Here is a 12384-nt window from a genome sequence, read left to right as displayed (position 1 = left end):
TGTCCACACACAAAAGACACACCATTTGCATACCAAATAAGGCGGGGTTGTGGTGCCTCCGAGCGCTAATACTACGAAACTACACAAAGCAATTCAACGAAATCAATCAATTAATCAAAGAAAAAACGCTATATTGGGACAGCCAATGGGCAATAGGGTTTGAAGGTGACTTGAAGCAACTCGGCGCAGGGCCAACTTAGTGTGTTTTTTCTACTGAAAACACTACAACGTCTGCAACCTGAATCCGAATTTCCTTATCAAACTGTTATTCCCCGTGAACCTTAGGGCCCAATTTTGATTGTAAGAAATGTTGGCCATTCAGCAGTCTTGCAACATCTTCATAAAAAAAAACAAAGTCCTGTATTGTCTCCGATTTTTATATATTGAGAGATAATCATTCTAGAATGGTTTTTCGAAAGGAATGCATTGTCCAAAGCAAGAAAGACTAGAAAGGATCAGACTGTAAAGCAGATATAGCACGATTTCCAAATCCAACATTAACCTCTGCGTAATATATAACTCACGGTGAACAATAATGGAGTGACTATCATCGTTTTGTTTGGCACCCTTTGTCCATCTTACGAGTGTATAGGGAACGATGAGCCAACACGGTCGCCATAATGAGCCAAGAGGTCTCTTCCTTGTGCGTGACAAAATACAACGGTGCAATATGACAAAAAGCATCAATTAAACGACAAAACCGCATTTTTTTCTACTCACAGCACCACAACACCTGCTGAAATTATGGCTTAAACATTTACGGTACTTTGGGCATTCCTCAAAGCTCCTCTTTTCTCAAGCAAATGATGAAAAAATATGACCTTGAGAAACTCTTTTCAGTACACTAGACAAAGACTTGATGAAAGGCCAAAATCGTGCATTGTTTCTAATGTTTGGATATCAACATATGAGAACATGTTTACGTATTAGGTACAATCGAGGGCCATTGAAGCAAAGTTTGGACAGGTTTGTATCCTAGTGAAATGTAGCTGGAGACACACAATAGCAACAAATCAGTACAAATACAAAAGATCCACCCTAACTCTAGCAGTACCAAATAAGGTGTATTTTTGTTCCTCTGTGAACTATTACTACATAACCGCAAAAGTACACCGACAATTAAAACGCTGCAAAGATCTTATTTGACAAGACAAAAAGAAAAGACCGTGAATACTGCAAAGATTGAATTACCGTTAGAATTGCACTGTTTGGTCTTAAATAGCATATGTCATTACGATGTAAAGCAAAAACTACTGCTTTGAGGACTAAATGTGGGGCAAGTCGAGCATCCACTTTTCTTCTTGATTTTAAGATTTTTTTTGTACAACTCCTGACGCGTGCGCTGTTTTTGCAGACACCCGACACTAGATACCCCCATTAGCGATGCACAATAGTGGGCGAAACTTTAGACGATATTTCCTCATGCGCACGTGTTGTGTTGTATGGACTGAGTTGGGATATGAACACGGCTCCCGCTTTATAATGACTCCATTGGTCCTGGGTTCGAATCCGCTGATATGCCACTGAAAGGCAGATGATTTCCCACACTCCACCAAGGAGAAAAAATGGGCACCTGATTACTGTTGGGGAGATAAAAGGCAGTGGAAGAGGACCGCGCCCAAGACACAGAGGATAACAACCCACTTCCCCTACGACTTCAAAAAGGCTATGCGACTACCCTTACCTTTACCTTATTTTGGTCAGAAACCAACATGTTTTGCCAACTTTATAATTACGAACACTTACAAATTAAAGCAATTATGGCAGGCTGAAGGGAAAAAATAAGGGTCTTTTATTATGTTATTAATTATCAGGAAAACTTTGTAGGATAAATGTCATTATTTACTCCTCCAGAGATCCTATACTACTTGCCTTGACCTACCAAAATCAATGCAACAGACTCAGCCAGCTTAAAGCTATGACTTAGCTACAGCACCATGTCATCAATAAAGTGACAAAACCGCTTGTTTTTCTCCAGAAAGCAAAACAACAGGCAAAACCTAACACCGACGTTCCTCCTTCCTGACAAAACTTTGACCGTGAGAAAATGTTTGCAAGTCCGTACACTCAACAAATCCTAGATTAAGAGCCGACATCTTTTATTTCTCTTAAGTTTGAAAGATCAACATGTTTTGCATCAGGTACAATTGCGGAGTGCTGAAATCTAAGCTGAGTCCCTCTTTCTTAAGTCACCGGATAGCTTATTTTGATATGTTTGGGACTTAAGTTCGAATCCTTGGATAATATGCCACAGTGACAACATATAATTCAGTCCAAACATAAAAGATACACCATATGCAACCAAATAAGGCGGGGTTGTGGTGCCTCCGAGCGCTAATACTAAGAAACCATACAAAGCAATTCAACGAAATCAATCAATCAATCTAAGAAAAACGCTATCTTGGGACAGCCAATGGGCAATGAGGGTGACTAGAAACGACTCGGCACGGCGCCAACTTATCGTGACCAGTCCCAGATTAGTACCGCGGCCCGGACAGAGTATAGCTACCTGCGTAATTAAGTGGGTACACAGATCTATGTGATATACGCGTTGACCTCACCGTACCCATGAAGAAGTAATGATGATAAGCGCGGACAGAAGCGTGTTGAAGTTGGCCCTGTTCTGTGCGCTTTTGGGAGTTCTGATACCCAACGCAACTAGCACAGGTTAGTAATTTTCTTTTCAAAAACTCTACTTCCTCTTTTCGGTTCTTCTTTTTTCTTCGTCGTAATCTACTAAGATGGATAAAACATCTGCCCATATTGAAGGAAATTTTCTATGTGGTCATGTTATACCTTGTAACCAAGACTGATTTACTGTGCGTGTGTGTGTGAGCGTGTGTTTTAAATGAATGTTAACTAGGGAGGTTTAAATGTCCTTGTTTAGTTATTGACCACTGCGAGGAGGGATTATTAATCTTCCGATATGGTAGATCTTCTTACTGCTGGACAGATGAATGTTGAGAGGATCATCATATTACCATGGCATTCTGCGTGTAGATTTTTTTCAGTATGATAAATATTTCATCTTTAGATCCCTACCTTCTCCTCCTCGGAAATTTGGGATTTTTTAAAATTCATTTTGTAGTTTAATTGTTTGTTTTTTTAAGTTTATTTTGTAAACACAAACATCACAACCAGCGGACTAGCGCCCTGCTGTAGAGACTTGCACAAACTTGTGTGGTCCAAGGGCTGAGAATCGGAGATGGGCGCCACCATAGGCTCTACCAAGTGGCGCCGTATGACTTAAACTTTTAATTCTAGCTTACTTTGTAAGGTATTCTTTTCTGTACTTCACATCGAGCAAAAAGAAAGATAAAAACCCAGTTAAATGTCGTCTCTGTGGAGAGTCAATATCTTGATAACTAGTGCTGAAACAATAATAGCCAAAAGTTGGTACGTTTTTGCATATAACCGAAGGGGCCATAACATATGACGTAATCTAACTTTTAAGTAATCAGAGGGGGGGCTTTGAGGTCCACGCCAACTTTCATGTCGCATAGCACATGAACGGCTTATGCTAGAACCGCCAATTGTTGACTTTCCCTAAGATATATTTGGCAACAATTTCATTATATTTAAGTAAGTTCATGGTTTTTATGTTGCCGTGGCAACGGGTTTCTGACAGGTAAATTTTACAAACATCTCTAATTTCAGTTTCAACAGTGTTGTTTTTAGCTTTTCTTGCTAAATGGCACATATTTTTTTCACATTAACTATATTTTATGTAATGTTATGTAACTTTTATAATTTGATGTTAATTCAGTATGCTAATTTGATGACGCATTAGGTCAAAATCCAAGATGGCGGACCATGAATTTACATTTTATAGAGATGTCGAAAGTATTCCCCGATATGTAGACGGGGTTTTGATGATGTAGGTGGCGTCACTTATCTTAATGACTTTCTTAGTCGATAAGTATTCACTTCATCGTATATAGGGGTCGTACCGCATTCAGTGCGTAGCCTGTATCCTGTCGAAGCTTGGGCTGGATTACATTATATACATGTACAGCTATCCTTGAGGTGAGAAGCACACACAATCGCAGTTTCAGAAGAGAGCTAGAATATCATATTATCCAATTAGTATTTCTAGATCTGTTTACTTAAATTCATCACCAACATCTGGACAGAGTGAAAGTACAATAACGCAGGGCACTCTTTCTAGCGTAGCAAAACATCGGAAGGTGCATTCACTGAGACGTCTCGCAGCGTTTACCGGTTGTAACGCAGAGCGTGAAGAGTTCATGAATCGTATGAATGCATTTCTTACTCAAGTATGTCATTACGATATTATTTATTTCATTAAATTGCAACAGGTTTACGGTTTAAGATTTCAGTTATCAAAACATGATTACTCTGGCAATTAGTGATGGACCGTCATGTTTTCAAGCGCGTGAAAAATAATTCTTATGTTAGGTGCCCCCCCCCCACGTTATTGCTAGATTTACCATCTAGTAAAAATGTGTACCTTATTTTCCCACTATCAACTAGCGATCAGCACAAAACATAAATGTACCTGATTGCCTGCACAATGACATGGTTACATTTCTTAAGTATTTATGTGTTTACTTTTTTTCAGGCTGTTCATCAAAATTCCCAACTGGCGGAGTGATTTCCAGCTGCAGACATGCTGACGGGCGGGCCTACAACGTGAAGGAATTGAAGAGTCAGAAGTATGCCGAAGGAACCAAGTGCCAGTTCAAGTGCACCGGAGGGGCTCCTGTGGAGAGGCAATGTCAAGACGATCGATGGACAGGATATGACATAGATTGCTTAACTGGTAAGTTTTTTTTTATGCGGATGAAATGTGTTGAAAAATCTATCTTCATTTGTGTGAAGTATCTCTGCCTGCTGAAATTATTTAGTATACGAGTACAATATGTTATACCCACGAGAAAACATTAAAAAGCCATCAAACAAATGATGCCCTTACTACACCTACTACAGCCAAAGCTTTAGGTCGATGTAGTTAGATTATTAGCGTGTACTGAGAGGGCAAAAGGAAACGGAGCGCCCCTTTAGAAGTCAAGTAAAGTTGAACATTATTAGATATAGATCATGCAAATTAGGGCTTCGTGTACATAATTAATGAGAAAATATTACAATAGCCTTCTTTGCTAATATCCTTTTGATGGATTTGTCAGAAAGTTGGCATGTCGGCAGTCAAAGAGGGTATCAACCACATTAGCCACACCGCAAACACCATAATTACTTCACGGAGGATTGTGTCCTACGAACTCTTGCGTGTTCGAGTCAAGATTTTAATTGCGAACTGATGTTAGGTCTTTCAAACGTTTCATCGTTTACTTATTTAAATCTCAATAGCGTCAAACACAACAGCCGTAAAAATCTCTGTAGCGTAATGAAATGAATATTGTTACCCTTTTTTGCTCAAACCAACTTGGAAAGTCTAACGCAGTCCTTTGATTGGAATTGTTGCGGAAGTGGTTCCGGTATCCTTTACTCCGTTTACCTGACATACAGTTCGCGGAACGACTTTTATAAGTTAGGCACACTGAGCTCGAGGTATTGATATTTCTCTTTGAAACACACACACACACACGCACTAACACTTACAATAGCACATACTAGCACACTAACACATTATTCACGCATACAACAGGAAATTCTGCACTCCGTATTTCATTCCATTTTCAAAATCGCACGAACGCGATATATTGTCCCCCGTGTTTTATGTGAACAGCGAACTGCGCTATAATGAACGACAGTAGATCACCATGATTGCACAAGTCTACAATACAGACCTCAATATAAATCATGCTCGACCTTTTCTTCCCATAGCTTAAACATTTGGCTCTGTCGGTGATTTAGCTTGCTATGACGATGAAGTTCCACGTGCCTAGCGGTCGGTCCCCCGAAAGTGCGAAATGGAACGAAATGGAACGAAATGGAACGAAATGGAACGAAATGGAACGAAATGGAACGAAATGGAACGAAATGGAACGAAATGGAACGAAATGGAACGAAATGGAACTAAATAGAACGAAATGGAACGAACTAAAACATATGTAACATTATGAAATGAAATACCAGTAGATATCGAAATATAAGGAACGTTGTAACATTCACAGTAGACGGGAACAGGAAGCAAATACATAATATAACGTGTTTTATTTCTTGAATCTGTTTGATAATAGTAAATACAACGTTTTTGCCGCGTTTGTGTGGCTAGATTCTTCCCTGAAAATGGGAGCGCCGCGTGCAAAGAGCTCGGCCGCTCTTCCTTGATTTTACCAACTATCTGCAAATGAACTGCTGCAAATAACAGGGAAAACAAGCAAACGGAATTGAGTATCGAAGTAAAGGCTAGATTATACAGAAGTTGGTGGTAACATTGCATCTCATAATTATAATTCACCAAGAGGGCATGAGGCAAGCGTAACTTCATTATTTATACAGCGTGTTTGCGTGTTGTGAACTGTGAAGCCATGTCCTGCTCGTTCACACCCTCCCTTTGTTTTGTCGTGAACAAGGAAGCAGGAATGTATCCAGCGGTAGTTCTCAGGCCACGCCCGTGATTGAATGGAGTGTGAAATATCACATTGGTGACACAGCGCAGAGCTGCATTTGCATATCATTAACGTAGGGGTCCATTCTCCGACAGCCGATCAGCCGAACAATTGGTTGTATAAAAATCGTTGTTGCGGAGATATGCATATGCTACGTACTAGTTATGGACTAAAACCGTATGTAAATAAAACTTGGAAGTCGGAGTTTGATTCAACCTGTCGGTAGCACGCCCACGTGCACAGTTCTGATGCGCTGGCAACATTGGCGGTTCATTTGCATGCGGGGCTCCATTTGCAACACACAAACACGCTGTATAAATAATAAAATTACGTTTGCCTCATGCCCTCTTGGTGAATTATGAGATGCAATGTTACCACGAACCTCTGTATAATCTAGTCCTTACTTCGATACTCAGTTCCGTTTGCTTGTTTTCCCTGCTATTTTCAGCAGTTCATTTGCAGATAGTTGATAAACACAAAGGAAGAGCGGTGGATCTCTTTGCACGCGGCGCTCCCATTTTCAGGGAAGAATCAAGCCACACAAACTTGGCAAAAACGTTGTATTTACTATTATCAAACAGATTCAAGAAATAAAACACGTTATATTATGTATTTGCTTCCTGTTCCCGTCTACTGTGAATGTTACAACGTTCTTTATATTTCGATATCTACTGGTATTTCATTTCATAATGTTACATAAGTTTTAGTTCTTTCCATTTCGTTCCATTTCGTTCCATTTCGTTCCATTTCGTTCCATTTCGTTCCATTTCGTTCCATTTCGTTCCATTTCGTTCCATTTCGTTCCATTTCGTTCCATTTCGTTCCATTTCGTTCCATTTCGTTCCATTTCGTTCCATTTCGTTCCATTTCGCACTTTCGGGGGACCCGTGCCTAGCTGCGCCTACCGGGTCGACTTTAAAGGCAGGCTAAACTTAATTTCGTAAAGCATACTGCAGTATGTTAAATATACCACTAAGACCAGTTCTGACTTGTTTTACACTAGTCCATCATAGATTAGCGTTTTTACAACATTTGAAATTCACGGCGTGGCGATGTAATACTGGCGATGTCCGAATACCTTTGACCTTTGTCATGTCAGGTTCCGAGTCGGAGAAATGGCGTCTATAGCAATTCCTATGGTGCAGGTGTGGCCGAATCGGAATTTGACGTCACAAAGGTCAAAGGTCTTTGGACATCGCCAGTATTACATCACCGCGAATTTCAAATATTGTAAAAACGCTAATCTATGATGGACTCATGTAAAAGAAGTCAGGACTGGTCTTAGCGGTATACTTAACATACTGCAGTATGCTTTACGAAATTACGTTTAGCCTGCCTTTAACTCCCTCGGGCTACAATTCCCCATAGCGCCAATTTTTTTCCGGCGGCCATGCTGTCTTCAGCAGCCGAAGAACCCGGTCTGACACCCTGGTTGCGCTTGCCTGTGATTCAGTGATCTTTTGCACGACCCCGACACGGTAACGAGCTCGTCACGGCATCGGAATAGGGCCCGCCACGAACACGAGGGTGGTTGTGTTTGCCGTAGACACGACCCCGACACTGCTCCCCACACGGCGACAACGAAAAGCCCGCCGTAACGGCATCGGAATAGGGCCCACCACGGCCATAGGTGCCTGGGTGGGTTTGCCGGTGATTTCGTAATGTTTAACACTACCCAGACACGGCGCCCCACATGGCAACGGCGAAAAGTCCACGGCCTCGGAATGTCAGGGCCCGCCACGCGCCTGGGTGAGTTAAACGGCGATGTCGTGATGTCTAAAGCCCCGGTTAAGCCTCCCGACTCTCCCCCGACCATGGGTAGGAGTGATTCGGGAGCTAGGTCGGTTGTGGTCGGCTGGCGTCTGGCTGAATCGGCTGGTGTTGGCTGAGTCGGTTGCTATTCCACTACGCCAACCGAATGTTTTAGAAATTTCAAAACATTCGGCTTTGGACGGTGGGTCTAGAATGGGTTGGCTGGTGTTCGGCTGGGGTTCGGCGCGGTCGGCAAGTGTTCGGTTGGTGTTCGGGAGTAAGTCAGCAGTAAAATTGGAACCTTAACCACGCCAGAACCACTGCTGAACTACTCCCAACTAGTTTCAAACCTACCAATGACTAACCCCAAGGTCATAGACAAATCTTTGTTTACTCATCTCCAACCAACTGACTACTATCAGAACGTGGGCGAATCCCCCCCCCCCCCGACTTTCACACGACCAAAAGCAAAGAAGAACATTGAAAGCCGTTACTGTATTAAAGCTAAGCGTGCTTTGAATTCGATATCTCGGTGATGTTAGGGCCATAGAAGAATAGATTATTTTGCCATTAAAAACGAAAATGACCCCTCTCTTGATAGTCGCCTAATGTGTCCATTTTAATTCGTGAGAGGGTCTGCAATCGGATTTGTCGGGAGAGATTCATGTCTGCGGTTATAGGTCAGGATGGTTGGGAGTAGGTTAGAAAGCTTTAGGGGATCAGTCGGGAGTAATTCATTTACTGGTTAGGAGATGGTTGGGACATGTTCGGCGCCAAAAATAGGCGCGGCCTAAAAACTGTTCCGACTGCTCCCGAACTTCCGTCGACCTGGGTCGGCTGATGTTTGGGAGCCATGTTCGGCTATGTGTAACCTGGGCTTTACATGGAACTTTCACCGATTTGGGCGATTAGCAGACTTTGAATTGATATGGAAATAAAGTTCCTCAACCCCAGCCCTCGGCTCTAGCTCAGGCGCCTGCCAAAGACCATGCTCGGCCAAGCAGAGCGTGTTTTTTTCAACTTCAGAGCCAGTTGTGTTTTGGAAATACTCGTGTAAGTAGTAGGGGACTCTAAATTGTAGACAAGCTCTGCTTTGCTGATATGTATGTAATCATCATACAAACGCTACCCAAAACATAATTCTCTTGACAAAGATAATAAAGTGTTTATCCTACCATAGCCCATATGCTGCCAAGATTTCAGGAAAACCTCAATAACAAAGGATTTCGAATGGTATTTAAGCCTTGTTTTCACACTCTCTAGTGTTAAGTCACTTTGAAAACCCCCAGCGAAGTGGGTGTTGGCTCCCCTAGCAACGCATAGCAAACACCTTTGACCCAAAGTTTCCTAGATTTTCCCCATTGTTCCCTAATTGCTCCCTCCCCGCCCATTGCGAAAACATCCCAAGAGGGGTGCCGCTGGCCCAGGTGAGATGTTATCTGGCACCCTGCAGGGGCTACGGGTGTGAAGGGATGTTTGGCTGTACTGTCTGGGAATGGAAGCAGGATGTGTATTGGGTGTTACTAAATGTTACAGTAACTGTGCTCTCAGTGTGCTTCAAAGTACAGTATTTTGAATCCTTGAATCGCTCAGTTTGCTGTCATCTTCTACAGATAGCGTTGAACATTGCTGTATACAGTCAGTTGTAGACAGCTTAGCTTACCGTCTCTCGCTCCCATCGGTCACTTTCCCCCAATAATGCTCTGGGCTTTGACAAGATTTCAACTAAACCAAAAGATAATTGATTTTCATATTAAATCTCCCCCCTCCCCACATGGATTATCCATTCTGTTTACGTTACAGTTACATCATGTTTACTTTTATCAAATGCTCCACTGTGATCTTCTGTTTTCAACCCACTTTCAAAACATTGAAAGTTATGCCAAGCCACACACATGCAAAATGGAAACATTTACAGTTTCTAAGACAGACAAAAGCAAGATTCCCATGCTTCTGTTTCATTTAGTAGACATTCTTGATAGTTATTGTTGTCTTTAATACTTTGAAACACTTGTGTAATCTGTGAGGACAATGTGATCAACTGATATGATTTATGCAAATGAGGTCAATATTTGCATGTGGACTATGAGTAGTAAGTAACGAAAATACTTACAGAAACCAGCGTCACTATGGCAACGTTTTCTTCTGCAAATATTTTTGGATTTTGAGGAACTTGGATAAAGACAAACCAGATACAAATCACAAAAAAACAGCTTTATTTTGATAATCAATGAGGACGATTTATGTGCCATTGGTCTTTAATGACAGGAACTTAATTGATACTTTTCACCCGGATCGAGGGGGACATGGAATACAACATAGTCTTATTATATTTAACAGTACTATCATTATTCAAAAACCCTTTACGTTTACGAAATAAAGAGGTGGTTCTGTAACATTCGATGATCATGGTGTAGTGTTTGTCAAAGTTTAACGCCTGTGTTTATCAACGCTGTCTCTACTGAGGGGGGGGGGGGTGCTAAAAGTGTCCGCGCCAACTTTGACATCGTATAACTGCCAAACAACGTATGCTAGAACTATAAAACTTGGTGACTTTTCAAATAATTCAGTTAGCAACAATTTTATAAACATAATATTTATAGACACCAATTGAATATTCAATGTTTCTGTGTTGCCATGGCAACAGCTTTTTGACAAGCAATTCTTATACGGTTGTATTGCTCAACCACACTTATTTCCCTAAGTGTATAACATCATATTTATTTAATGTAATTTTCAAGATACACGAGGTTCAAATTCAACATCGTGAAGGATCAGCTTTTAAAAGCATCAACCTTGCCTCATAAACGGCTAAAAATGACTGTAACGGTTTTCAGAAGGTTTGTGTTTTGGGGATTTTTGATAAATGTTCTTGACTTTTAATTACGAGTATTAAAGTGCAAAAAATGTATATAAATGCCATTTTTTCACAGGTTTCTTGATATTAGCTATACTTAGAATCATTATTCAAAAGATCCCCAAAACGCAAAGTTTGTTTCGTTCCTGGTCGACGAAAAATATGAAAATCAAAAATTTCCATTGACATTTGAAGCCAGGCCTTTGCGATGTATGCCTGTTGTACTTTGTCCCTACTATTTTCTTGATTTTACAAATGTTTTGCCGTTAGTCAAAATGTTGCCTTGTGTAACCCGATACCTTGTCAAACCCGCGTAGCAACGGAAAAGAATACCCTAGTGACAGAACACCGTGATTTGATACCAATAAATTATGTTAATTTTGATGACGTCATCGGTCAAACTACAAAAAGTTGGACCATATCATTAGTGACAGGTAATACCGTTTTATGTCTCTTTTAAATTCGTCCCTATCTGGTATTTTCAGATGAGCGTTTTTACTTTATTTTCATTGTCTGAATCTGTATCTATATAGCCGGCATAACACACCAGCTGTCCATGAGGTTAAAGTGGAAAAATTATATTTTCAAAAACTCAAAAATGGCCGATCAAAGATGTCAGATCCCAAGGGAAATTTAAATACATATGACATCATTCGCAGTTATATATGATACAAATCAGGACTTCATTTGCACTAGTCTATTACATTAAAAAAAACTATAATACTGTGGCAAGACGATATTTTCATACTTGTCTTACACATACATCAGTTAGACATACAGTATGCAAATTCAAGTGTCATGAAGAATGATAGAGGTTTCCATCATTAATCAAGATTTGTGTTGCATGTGCTGACGGTTCACACCCCATGGTAATTCGCGACAAAAAAGTGACGAATGGCCTTTGGGGGGGCTGGGGTTGGGTTCACATTTCTCATAATTCGCTTCGAACTGACATTAATTACTAGCATGAATAAAAAGCGTATGAATTGGTGTGTTTTTGATGAACACTGCTTTTTGGTCCGAACCGTATTTCCGGATATCCATTCGCGTTGATAGTGAAATGCCACTTGGCCCGAGGTTGACCTTTGTTGCGTTCTGTGAGTGATGTTCAAATGCCTCGCGCCGTGGATGATTAAAGAAATCTTAGTACTAGAATTCTATTGACGTGGAAATTATGATTTTTCAGAAAATTAGAGAGATTTAAAAATAAAACTCAGGTGGTCTTGTAGCGGAAGGAATAGG

This window comes from Branchiostoma lanceolatum, chromosome 8, assembly GCF_035083965.1.
Source record: "Branchiostoma lanceolatum isolate klBraLanc5 chromosome 8, klBraLanc5.hap2, whole genome shotgun sequence".
Taxonomy (NCBI): Eukaryota; Metazoa; Chordata; class Leptocardii; order Amphioxiformes; family Branchiostomatidae; genus Branchiostoma; species Branchiostoma lanceolatum.
This window is presented reverse-complemented; position numbering follows the sequence as displayed.